The sequence below is a fragment of the Nerophis ophidion genome, linkage group LG13, assembly GCF_033978795.1.
Source record: "Nerophis ophidion isolate RoL-2023_Sa linkage group LG13, RoL_Noph_v1.0, whole genome shotgun sequence".
Classification (NCBI taxonomy): domain Eukaryota; kingdom Metazoa; phylum Chordata; class Actinopteri; order Syngnathiformes; family Syngnathidae; genus Nerophis; species Nerophis ophidion.
This window is the reverse complement of record NC_084623.1, coordinates 60500275-60512711: the sequence shown is the minus strand read 5'-3', so window position 1 is coordinate 60512711 and position 12437 is coordinate 60500275. Positions and strand designations below refer to the sequence as shown.

The 12437-nt window shown below is 38.4% G+C and overlaps 1 pseudogene; it reads left to right on the top strand.

The window, feature by feature from the left end:
* LOC133564822 (Fanconi anemia group J protein homolog) overlaps window positions 1–12437 on the top strand; it is a 54926-nt pseudogene that overhangs the window by 11901 nt on the left and 30588 nt on the right.

The window sequence follows — 12437 nt, the reverse complement described above, 5'->3', positions numbered from 1 at the left end:
CGTCTTATTGATCCCATCACTGACGTGTTATTGATCCCATCACTGACGTGTTATTGATCCCATCACTGACGTGTTATTGATCCCATCACTGACGTGTTATTGATCCCATCACTGACGTGTTATTGATCCCATCACTGACGTGTTATTGATCCCATCACTGACGTGTCATTGATCCCATCACTGACGTGTTATTGATCTCATCACTGACGTGTCATTGATCCCATCACTGACGTGTCATTGATCCCATCACTGACGTGTTATTGATCCCATCACTGACGTGTTATTGATCCCATCACTGACGTGTTATTGATCTCATCACTGACGTGTCATTGATCCCATCACTGACGTGTCATTGATCCCATCACTGACGTGTCATTGATCCCATCACTGACGTGTCATTGATCCCATCACTGACGTGTTATTGATCTCATCACTGACGTGTTATTGATCCCATCACTGACGTGTTATTGATCCCATCACTGACGTGTTATTGATCCCATCACTGACGTCTTATTGATCCCATCACTGACGTGTTATTGATCCCATCACTGACGTGTTATTGATCCCATCACTGACGTGTTATTGATCCCATCACTGACGTGTTATTGATCCCATCACTGACGTGTTATTGATCCCATCACTGACGTGTTATTGATCCCATCACTGACGTGTTATTGATCCCATCACTGACGTGTTATTGATCCCATCACTGACGTGTTATTGATCCCATCACTGACGTGTTATTGATCCCATCACTGACGTGTTATTGATCCCATCACTGACGTGTTATTGATCCCATCACTGACGTGTCATTGATCCCATCACTGACGTGTTATTGATCCCATCACTGACGTGTTATTGATCCCATCACTGACGTGTTATTGATCCCATCACTGACGTGTCATTGATCCCATCACCGACGTGTTATTGATCCCATCACCGACGTGTTATTGATCCCATCACCGACGTGTTATTGATCCCATCACCGACGTGTTATTGATCCCATCACCGACGTGTTATTGATCCCATCACCGACGTGTTATTGATCCCGTCACCGACGTGTTATTGATCCCATCACCGACGTGTTATTGATCCCGTCACCGACGTCTTATTGATCCCATCACCGACGTCTTATTGATCCCATCACTGACGTGTTATTGATCCCATCACTGACGTGTTATTGATCCCATCACTGACGTGTCATTGATCCCATCACTGACGTGTCATTGATCCCATCACTGACGTCTTATTGATCCCATCACTGACGTGTCATTGATCCCATCACTGACGTGTTATTGATCCCATCACTGACGTGTTATTGATCCCATCACTGACGTGTTATTGATCCCATCACTGACGTCTTATTGATCCCATCACTGACATGTCATTGATCCCATCACTGACTTGTCATTGATCAGTTATTATTGACAGCGCTCGTATTCATAGAACAAATTCTATGAGGAGGGCGGCACTTAAAAAATGTAATTACAATCTTAATGTAGGAAAAGAACTTGATTTTCTTTAATGTACTGAGTAAAGTAGCAAGTACAGTCTTTAATACTACAAAGAATATTGTTCTTTATTTGGTGAATGTTTGTCAGTTCCCAGGAAAAAGTGGGCTGACATTTCTCATCTCCTCATCACCGCTGACCAAGATGATTTCCAGCCAAAGAAGAAACGTATTCGCACTGCTGAACAAAAGGTCATTTATTCTTTATTTTACACTTCTTTTCTAATGTCAATCTACTGTAATAACTTCATATCCTCATCTTATTACATGCATATCTTCTTATTACCTTTGTACCATGTTAGTACATCTATAGTCATCTTATTACACCATGTTAGTACATCTATGTTCATCTTATTACACGTATATTCATCTTATTACCTTTGTACCATGTTAGTACGTCTATAGTCATCTTATTACCATTATATATTGTTATTACATCTATATTCATGTTATATTATGTATATTCATGTTATTACAAATATATCTTATTACCTTTGTACCATGTTATTAGAAATATATTAATGTTATTTCATGTATATTCATGTTATTACATGTATATTCACGTTAATACATGTATATTCATGTTATTCCATGTATATCTTATTACCTTTGTACCATGTTATTACAAGTATATTAATGGTATTACAAGTATATACTGTGAAGTTTGTGTGAGTGATTGTTGCCGGAGCCAGCCAAGTAAACATGTTGAGGCGGCGTGGCTCAGGTGGTAGAGCGACCGTGCCAGCAACTTGAGGGTTCCAGGTTCGACCCCCACTTCTGCCGTTGTGTCCTTGGGCAAGACACTTGACCCACCTGCTTATAATGGCTTTAACCATGTAAAGCGCTATGAGTCTCTAGAGAAAAAGCGCTATATAATGTTATTGACTTCATGTTGTGTTTTAGGGGGTGGTGTTTCTAGAAGAGACGCCACAGCTGGAAAGTTCTCAGAGTCTTCCCGTGACACCTAAAAGCCGTCCAGCTGATTTTTTGTCTTCTTGCTCTGTGAGTACAGTAAACATGTACATTATTGTCACTATATTGATATACTTCCTTCATAACAATTATCATTATCAGCCTGCTACAGTATACATGTACATTATTGTCACATCATGTCAATATTGATATTCATCACAAACATGCAATTATACTGCATCAACCTGCTACAGTAAACATGTACATTACTTCAAGTGATGAATGAATGAAAGTGATTGTTTGCTGAGTTTACTTAAAGGGTAACTACATTTTTTGGGAATTGTGTCTATCATTCACAGTCCTTATGTCAGTCAGGAACACATGTTTTGCTTTTTTTTAATGCTTTCTAATTCATAAATAAACTTTAGCAAAAGTCAACTAGCAATGGAGCTAATGGGAGTTCCTCTATTCAGCCTGTAAAAACAGCCAAGGTTTTATATACATGCTGTATGTACATATGTAGTATCTAGTAACATTCATAACAACATGTAATATTTACATAGTTTATATACACGCTGTAAGTACATATGTAGTATCTAGTAACATTCATAACAACATGTAATATTTACATAGTTTATATACACGCTGTAAGTACATATGTAGTATCTTGTAACATTCATAAAAACATGTAATATTTACATAGATTATATACACACTAAGTATATATGTCATGTAATAACATTCATAACATGTAATATTTACATATTTTATATACACACTTTAAGTATATATGCCTTGTAGTAACATTCATAATAACATGTAATATTTACATATTTTATATACACACTTTAAGTATATATGCCTTGTAGTAACATTCATAACAACATGTAATATTTACATAGTTTATATACACGCTGTAAGAACATATGTAGTATCTTGTAACATTCATAAAAACATGTAATATTTACATAGATTATATACACACTAAGTATATATGTCATGTAATAACATTCATAATAACATGTAATATTTACATATTTTATATACACACTTTAAGTATATATGCTTTGTAGTAACATTCATAATAACATGTAATATTTACATATTTTATAAACACACTAAGTATATATGTAGTATCTAGTAACATTCATAATAACATGTAATATATACATGATGTACGTATATATGTCATGTAGTAACATTCATAATAACATGTAATATTGACATATTTTGATCATTTTAAGTATTAATTTCACATCACAATGTTACTTTCCCTTCAACATCAACAAGACTACTAAGCATGTCAGACTTGATGAGAGACAACAAAGACTACTTTGGGACAAATGATGATCCAGAAACTTCTGTTTTTGAGCCTGAACATAAGGAGGATGATCTACAAGTTTTAGAAGCTAAACAGATGCAGCTTTAGTCAAACACTAAAGATCAAACTAAAAATAAACAACAAAAACAGAAATGTTTTCTAAGCAGCAGCGCCATAATTAGTTATATGTTTTTGTTATTGTATTTAATATTTTTTAAACAGGCTCACTCAATACATATTTGTGTCGTCTGACCAAAGGACAGAATAGTTATGTGCAGTTTGCAAAAAAGATGATCAATACGTTTTATTTTTAATACTTTTTAGGAATGAAATCATTTGCTGTACATTCTAAATGTGCAATGTTCATTTTATCCACTGGATGGCGACAAACCCCACCTAATAGGGACTTCTGGGAGGATTTGTCTCACATGATCACTTTTGTGGTGTATATATACACGTATATATACGTGTATATATACATATTTATATATATATATATTATATATATATATATACACATATATTAATGTATATGTATGTATTCATATATATGTGTATATTTATAGATATATGTATATATATTTATATAATGTGTGTATGTATAAATGTGTATATATATGTTTTTGTATATGTTTTATAAATATATATATATATATATGTGTATATATACAGTTCAAGTTAAATGATTGTTAAATGACAATGTTTGCAGGCCACATAACAACACAATATACAAAATAATATAGTATTTTTTTGTGTGTATATCTCATCTTTCGCATGTCTATTTGAAATAAAATGACATTTTGAATATGTTAATGTTTACACGTTGTAATCTCCTTTTGGGATGTTTTGCCCTCAGTCTCCTGAGTGCTGCCAGTGCCCGTGTGCTGCAGCCAAAGGCAAAGTAAAAGATGGAGACGGCACCAAGAAGGTCCCAAAGATCTTCTTTGGCACACGCACACACAAACAGATCACTCAGGTGGCGCACGAGCTGAGACGCTCTGCATACTGCACGACTCCCATGACATCTTGTCCAGCAGGGAACACACCTGTGTCAACTCCCAGGTGGCTCCTCACCCACACCGCAACGAACTCTGCAAGGAACTGAGAGAAGGAAAAGATGTGAGACTTCATGCAACACTGACAAGATTAGTGGAGACGTCTTTGCCTAATGAGAAGATTAGTGGAGATGTGGGCTACATGCAGTAAGACTATAGTTGTAATGTCTTTCAGAGGTCCATGCAGTAAGACTATAGTTGTAGTGTCTTCAGAGGTCCATGCAGTAAGACTATAGTTGTAGTGTCTTTCAGAGGTCCATGCAGTAAGACTATAGTTGTAGTGTCTTTCAGAGGTCCATGCAGTAAGACTATAGTTGTAGTGTCTTTCAGAGGTCCATGCAGTAAGACTATAGTTGTAATGTCTTTCAGAGGTCCATGCAGTAAGACTATAGTTGTAGTGTCTTTCAGAGGTCCATGCAGTAAGACTATAGTTGTAGTGTCTTTCAGAGGTCCATGCAGTAAGACTATAGTTGTAATGTCTTTCAGAGGTCCATGCAGTAAGACTATAGTTGTAATGTCTTTCAGAGGTCCATGCAGTAAGACTATAGTTGTAGTGTCTTTCAGAGGTCCATGCAGTAAGACTATAGTTGTAGTGTCTTTCAGAGGTCCATGCAGTAAGACTATAGTTGTAATGTCTTTCAGAGGTCCATGCAGCAAGACTATAGTTGTAGTGTCTTTCAGAAGTCCATGCAGTAAGACTATAGTTGTAATGTCTTTCAGAGGTCCATGCAGTAAGACTATAGTTGTAGTGTCTTTCAGAGGTCCATGCAGTAAGACTATAGTTGTAATGTCTTTCAGAGGTCCATGCAGTAAGACTATAGTTGTAGTGTCTTTCAGAGGTCCATGCAGTAAGACTATAGTTGTAGTGTCTTTCAGAGGTCCATGCAGTAAGACTATAGTTGTAGTGTCTTTCAGAGGTCCATGCAGTAAGACTATAGTTGTAGTGTCTTTCAGAGGTCCATGCAGTAAGACTATAGTTGTAGTGTCTTTCAGAGGTCCATGCAGTAAGACTATAGTTGTAGTGTCTTTCAGAGGTCCATGCAGTAAGACTATAGTTGTAGTGTCTTTCAGAGGTCCATGCAGTAAGACTATAGTTGTAATGTCTTTCAGAGTCATGCAGTAAGACTATAGTTGTAAGTGTCTTTCAGAGGTCCATGCAGTAAGACTATAGTTGTAATGTCTTTCAGAGGTCCATGCAGTAAGACTATAGTTGTAGTGTCTTTCAGAGGTCCATGCAGTAAGACTATAGTTGTAGTGTCTTTCAGAGGTCCATGCAGTAAGACTATAGTTGTAGTGTCTTTCAGAGGTCCATGCAGTAAGACTATAGTTGTAGTGTCTTTCAGAGGTCCATGCAGTAAGACTATAGTTGTAGTGTCTTTCAGAGGTCCATGCAGTAAGACTATAGTTGTAGTGTCTTTCAGAGGTCCATGCAGTAAGACTATAGTTGTAGTGTCTTTCAGAGGTCCATGCAGTAAGACTATAGTTGTAATGTCTTTCAGAGGTCCATGCAGTAAGACCTATAGTTGTAATGTCTTTCAGAGGTCCATGCAGTAAGACTATAGTTGTAATGTCTTTCAGAGGTCCATGCAGTAAGACCTATAGTTGTAATGTCTTTCAGAGGTCCATGCAGTAAGACTATTAGTTGTAATGTCTTTCAGAGGTCCATGCAGTAAGACTATAGTTGTAAGTGTCTTTCAGAGGTCCATGCAGTAAGACTATAGTTGTAGTGTCTTTCAGAGGTCCATGCAGTAAGACTATAGTTGTAGTGTCTTTCAGAGGTCCATGCAGTAAGACTATAGTTGTAGTGTCTTTCAGAGGTCCATGCAGTAAGACTATAGTTGTAGTGTCTTTCAGAGGTCCATGCAGTAAGACTATAGTTGTAGTGTCTTTCAGAGGTCCATGCAGTAAGACTATAGTTGTAGTGTCTTTCAGAGGTCCATGCAGTAAGACTATAGTTGTAGTGTCTTCAGAGGTCCATGCAGTAAGACTATAGTTGTAATGTCTTTCAGAGGTCCATGCAGTAAGACTATAGTTGTAATGTCTTTCAGAGGTCCATGCAGTAAGACTATAGTTGTAGTGTCTTTCAGAGGTCCATGCAGTAAGACTATAGTTGTAGTGTCTTTCAGAGGTCCATGCAGTAAGACTATAGTTGTAGTGTCTTTCAGAGGTCCCATGCAGTAAGACTATAGTTGTAGTGTCTTTCAGAGGTCCATGCAGTAAGACTATAGTTGTAGTGTCTTTCAGAGGTCCATGCAGTAAGACTATAGTTGTAGTGTCTTTCAGAGGTCCATGCAGTAAGACTATAGTTGTAGTGTCTTTCAGAGGTCCATGCAGTAAGACTATAGTTGTAGTGTCTTTCAGAGGTCCATGCAGTAAGACTATAGTTGTAAGTGTCTTTCAGAGGTCCATGCAGTAAGACTATAGTTTTAGTTAAGTAGTCTTTCAGAGGTCCATGCAGTAAGACTATAGTTGTAGTGTCTTTCAGAGGTCCATGCAGTAAGACTATAGTTGTAATGTCTTTCAGAGGTCCATGCAGTAAGACTATAGTTGTAGTGTCTTTCAGAGGTCCATGCAGTAAGACTATAGTTGTAGTGTCTTCAGAGGTCCATGCAGTAAGACTATAGTTGTAGTGTCTTTCAGAGGTCCATGCAGTAAGACTATAGTTGTAGTGTCTTTCAGAGGTCCATGCAGTAAGACTATAGTTGTAGTGTCTTTCAGAGGTCCATGCAGTAAGACTATAGTTGTAGTGTCTTTCAGAGGTCCATGCAGTAAGACTATAGTTGTAGTGTCTTTCAGAGGTCCATGCAGTAAGACTATAGTTGTAGTGTCTTTCAGAGGTCCATGCAGTAAGACTATAGTTGTAATGTCTTTCAGAGGTCCATGCAGTAAGACTATAGTTGTATTGTCTTTCAGAGGTCCATGCAGTAAGACTATAGTTTGTAGTGTCTTTCAGAGGTCCATGCAGTAAGACTATAGTTGTAGTGTCTTTCAGAGGTCCATGCAAGTAAGACTATAGTTGTAATGTCTTTCAGAGGTCATGCAGCAAGACTATAGTTGTAGTGTCTTTCAGAGTCCATGCAGTAAGACTATAGTTGTAATGTCTTTCAGAGGTCCATGCAGTAAGACTATAGTTGTAGTGTCTTTCAGAGGTCCATGCAGTAAGACTATAGTTGTAGTGTCTTTCAGAGGTCCATGCAGTAAGACTATAGTTGTAGTGTCTTTCAGAGGTCCATGCAGTAAGACTATAGTTGTAGTGTCTTTCAGAGGTCCATGCAGTAAGACTATAGTTGTAGTGTCTTTCAGAGGTCCATGCAGTAAGACTATAGTTGTAGTGTCTTTCAGAGGTCCATGCAGTAAGACTATAGTTGTAGTGTCTTTCAGAGGTCCATGCAGTAAGACTATAGTTGTAGTGTCTTTCAGAGGTCCATGCAGTAAGACTATAGTTGTAGTGTCTTTCAGAGGTCCATGCAGTAAGACTATAGTTGTAATGTCTTTCAGAGGTCCATGCAGTAAGACTATAGTTGTAGTGTCTTTCAGAGGTCCATGCAGTAAGACTATAGTTGTAGTGTCTTTCAGAGGTCCATGCAGTAAGACTATAGTTGTAAGTGTCTTTCAGAGGTCCATGCAGTAAGACTATAGTTTGTAATGTCTTTCAGAGGTCCATGCAGTAAGACTATAGTTGTAGTGTCTTTCAGAGGTCCATGCAGTAAGACTATAGTTGTAATGTCTTTCAGAGGTCCATGCAGTAAGACTATAGTTGTAGTGTCTTTCAGAGGTCCATGCAGTAAGACTATAGTTGTAGTGTCTTTCAGAGGTCCATGCAGTAAGACTATAGTTGTAATGTCTTTCAGAGGTCCATGCAGTAAGACTATAGTTGTAGTGTCTTTCAGAGGTCCATGCAGTAAGACTATAGTTGTAGTGTCTTTCAGAGGTCCATGCAGTAAGACTATAGTTGTAGTGTCTTTCAGAGGTCCATGCAGTAAGACTATAGTTGTAATGTCTTTCAGAGGTCCATGCAGTAAGACTATAGTTGTAATGTCTTTCAGAGGTCCATGCAGTAAGACTATAGTTGTAGTGTCTTTCAGAGGTCCATGCAGTAAGACCATAGTTGTAATGTCTTTCAGAGGTCCATGCAGTAAGACCATAGTTGTAATGTCTTTCAGAGGTCCATGCAGTAAGACTATAGTTGTAATGTCTTTCAGAGGTCCATGCAGTAAGACTATAGTTGTAATGTCTTTCAGAGGTCCATGCAGTAAGACTATAGTTGTAGTGTCTTTCAGAGGTCCATGCAGTAAGACTATAGTTGTAGTGTCTTTCAGAGGTCCATGCAGTAAGACTATAGTTGTAGTGTCTTTCAGAGGTCCATGCAGTAAGGACTATAGTTGTAGTGTCTTTTCAGAGGTCCATGCAGTAAGACTATAGTTGTAGTGTCTTTCAGAGGTCCATGCAGTAAGACCATAGTTGTAGTGTCTTTCAGAGGTCCATGCAGTAAGACTATAGTTGTAGTGTCTTTCAGAGGTCCATGCAGTAAGACTATAGTTGTAGTGTCTTTCAGAGGTCCATGCAGTAAGACTATAGTTGTAGTGTCTTTCAGAGGTCCATGCAGTAAGACTATAGTTGTAGTGTCTTTCAGAGGTCCATGCAGTAAGACTATAGTTGTAGTGTCTTTCAGAGGTCCATGCAGTAAGACTATAGTTGTAATGTCTTTCAGAGTCCATGCAGTAAGACTATAGTTGTAGTGTCTTTCAGAGGTCCATGCAGTAAGACTATAGTTGTAATGTCTTTCAGAGGTCCATGCAGTAAGACTATAGTTGTAGTGTCTTTCAGAGGTCCATGCAGTAAGACTATAGTTGTAAGTGTCTTTCAGAGGTCCATGCAGTAAGACTATAGTTGTAGTGTCTTTCAGAGGTCCATGCAGTAAGACTATAGTTGTAGTGTCTTTCAGAGGTCCATGCAGTAAGACTATAGTTGTAGTGTCTTTCAGAGGTCCATGCAGTAAGACTATAGTTGTAGTGTCTTTCAGAGGTCCATGCAGTAAGACTATAGTTGTAGTGTCTTTCAGAGGTCCATGCAGTAAGACTATAGTTGTAGTGTCTTTCAGAGGTCCATGCAGTAAGACTATAGTTGTAGTGTCTTTCAGAGGTCCATGCAGTAAGACTATAGTTGTAGTGTCTTTCAGAGGTCCATGCAGTAAGACTATAGTTGTATGTCTTTCAGAGGTCCATGCAGTAAGACTATAGTTGTAGTGTCTTTCAGAGGTCCATGCAGTAAGACTATAGTTGTAGTGTCTTCAGAGGTCCATGCAGTAAGACTATAGTTGTAGTGTCTTTCAGAGGTCCATGCAGTAAGACTATAGTTGTAGTGTCTTTCAGAGGTCCATGCAGTAAGACTATAGTTGTAGTGTCTTTCAGAGGTCCATGCAGTAAGACTATAGTTGTAGTGTCTTTCAGAGGTCCATGCAGTAAGACTATAGTTGTAGTGTCTTTCAGAGGTCCATGCAGTAAGACTATAGTTGTAGTGTCTTTCAGAGGTCCATTGCAGTAAGACTATAGTTGTAGTGTCTTTCAGAGGTCCATGCAGTAAGACTATAGTTGTAGTGTCTTTCAGAGGTCCATGCAGTAAGACTATAGTTGTAGTGTCTTTCAGAGGTCCATGCAGTAAGACTATAGTTGTAGTGTCTTTCAGAGGTCCATGCAGTAAGACTATAGTTGTAGTGTTCTTTCAGAGGTCCATGCAGTAAGACTATAGTTGTAGTGTCTTTCAGAGGTCCATGCAGTAAGACTATAGTTGTATGTCTTTCAGAGGTCCATGCAGTAAGACTATAGGTTGTAGTGTCTTTCAGAGGTCCATGCAGTAAGACTATAGTTGTAGTGTCTTTCAGAGGTCCATGCAGTAAGACTATAGTTGTAGTGTCTTTCAGAGGTCCATGCAGTTAAGGACTATAGTTGTAGTGTCTTTCAGAGGTCCCATGCAGTAAGACTTCATAGTTGTAGTGTCTTTCAGAGGTCCATGCAGTAAGGACTATAGTTGTTAGTGTCTTTCAGAGGTCCATGTAGTTGTAGTGTCTTTCAGAGGTCCATGCAGTAAGACTATAGTTGTAGTGTCTTTCAGAGGTCCATGCAGTAAGACTATAGTTGTAGTGTCTTTCAGAGGTCCATGCAGTAAGACTATAGTTGTAGTGATCATTGTGTATCATGTTTGTACTTGTTAGGGCAAGTCGTGCCGTTACCATCATGCAGTAAAGAAGATGAGCCACCAGAGCGACCTGCAGTCAGTCCATGGTCTACAACAGGCCTGGGACATCGAGGACTTGGTGTCCCTGGGCAAACGTCTTCGTGCTTGTCCTTACTACGCTGCTCGTGAACTCCTGCACAGCTCCCACATCATTTTCTGTCCTTACAACTACCTGCTGGACCCCATGATCCGAGAGAGTGTGAGTCCTCCACTGACACTCATCACAGTGAACAGGAACAAGACATCTTTAGAAGGTCCTAGGGTTGGACGGTGTAGCGCTACTACTACTACTAGACTACCACCGTACTAATGAATCCAACACGGTACTATACTCTCTTTGAAAAGTACCGCTTCCCCATATTTTATTTTTACAGGCATGACGGTGTGTTGTCATTGCTGCTTTTAGGAGCAGAGGAGCATGTATGGCAGCGCACACACACAGAGTACTTCCAAGCAGACACAGTGTGTAGACAGAAAAGGGAAAATGGAAACATTTTGTTGTACAAAGTCAAGATAAAAGTGAAGTTATAGCACCGAAATATCCTCTGGAAGAGCTGCTTTAAGACATGCAGCTAACATCCATCCACAGTGTTTTAGCTACTTCTAAATCACTAATCCTGGTCTCCATGGCAATGAATAAAGTAAGTTACTTACAAGTAGCATTATCACTGCAGGAAGAGGAATAGCTAAACATGCTTCAGTACACAACGTAGGAGGAGACTGTAGCTTACCCCCGTCACAATGTAAACAAACGCCATGTGTGGATCTACACCTGACATCCACTGTAATGATACCAAGTACAAGATACAATACTACTCTGATTACATCAATATTTTTTATCGTCACAGGATCTTTTTTCCTTTTTTTTAAAATGTATATTATATTTATAAAGTCAGTAAGTTCGTCCCTGGACTTTGAATATGACCAATGTATGATCCTGGAACTACTTGGTATCAACATGATCCATACCTAAATGTGTGGTATCATCCAAAAGTCATGTCAAGTATCAAAGAAGAGAAGAATAAGTGATTATTACATTTGATCAGAAGTGTAGATAGAACATGTTAAAAGAGAAAATAAGCAGATATTAACAGTAAATGAACAAGTTGATTATGAATCCATTTTTACAGTTTGTCCCTCATAATGTGTAGAAAATATAAATGACAAAATATGTTATTGCAGACTAATTAGGAGTCTTTGTTTGTTTGTTTGTTTACTTCCTACTAAAAGACAAGTTGTCCAGTACGTTCAACATTTTATTGAAGGACTAAATGACAATAATAAACATATGTTTCATCAACACTAACATCTGTTGTTGCAATGAAGAGAATGATGTCATTGTGGTGCTGCTACCAAAACATTGTGGTGCTGCTACCAAAACATTGTGGTGCTGCTACTAAAACAT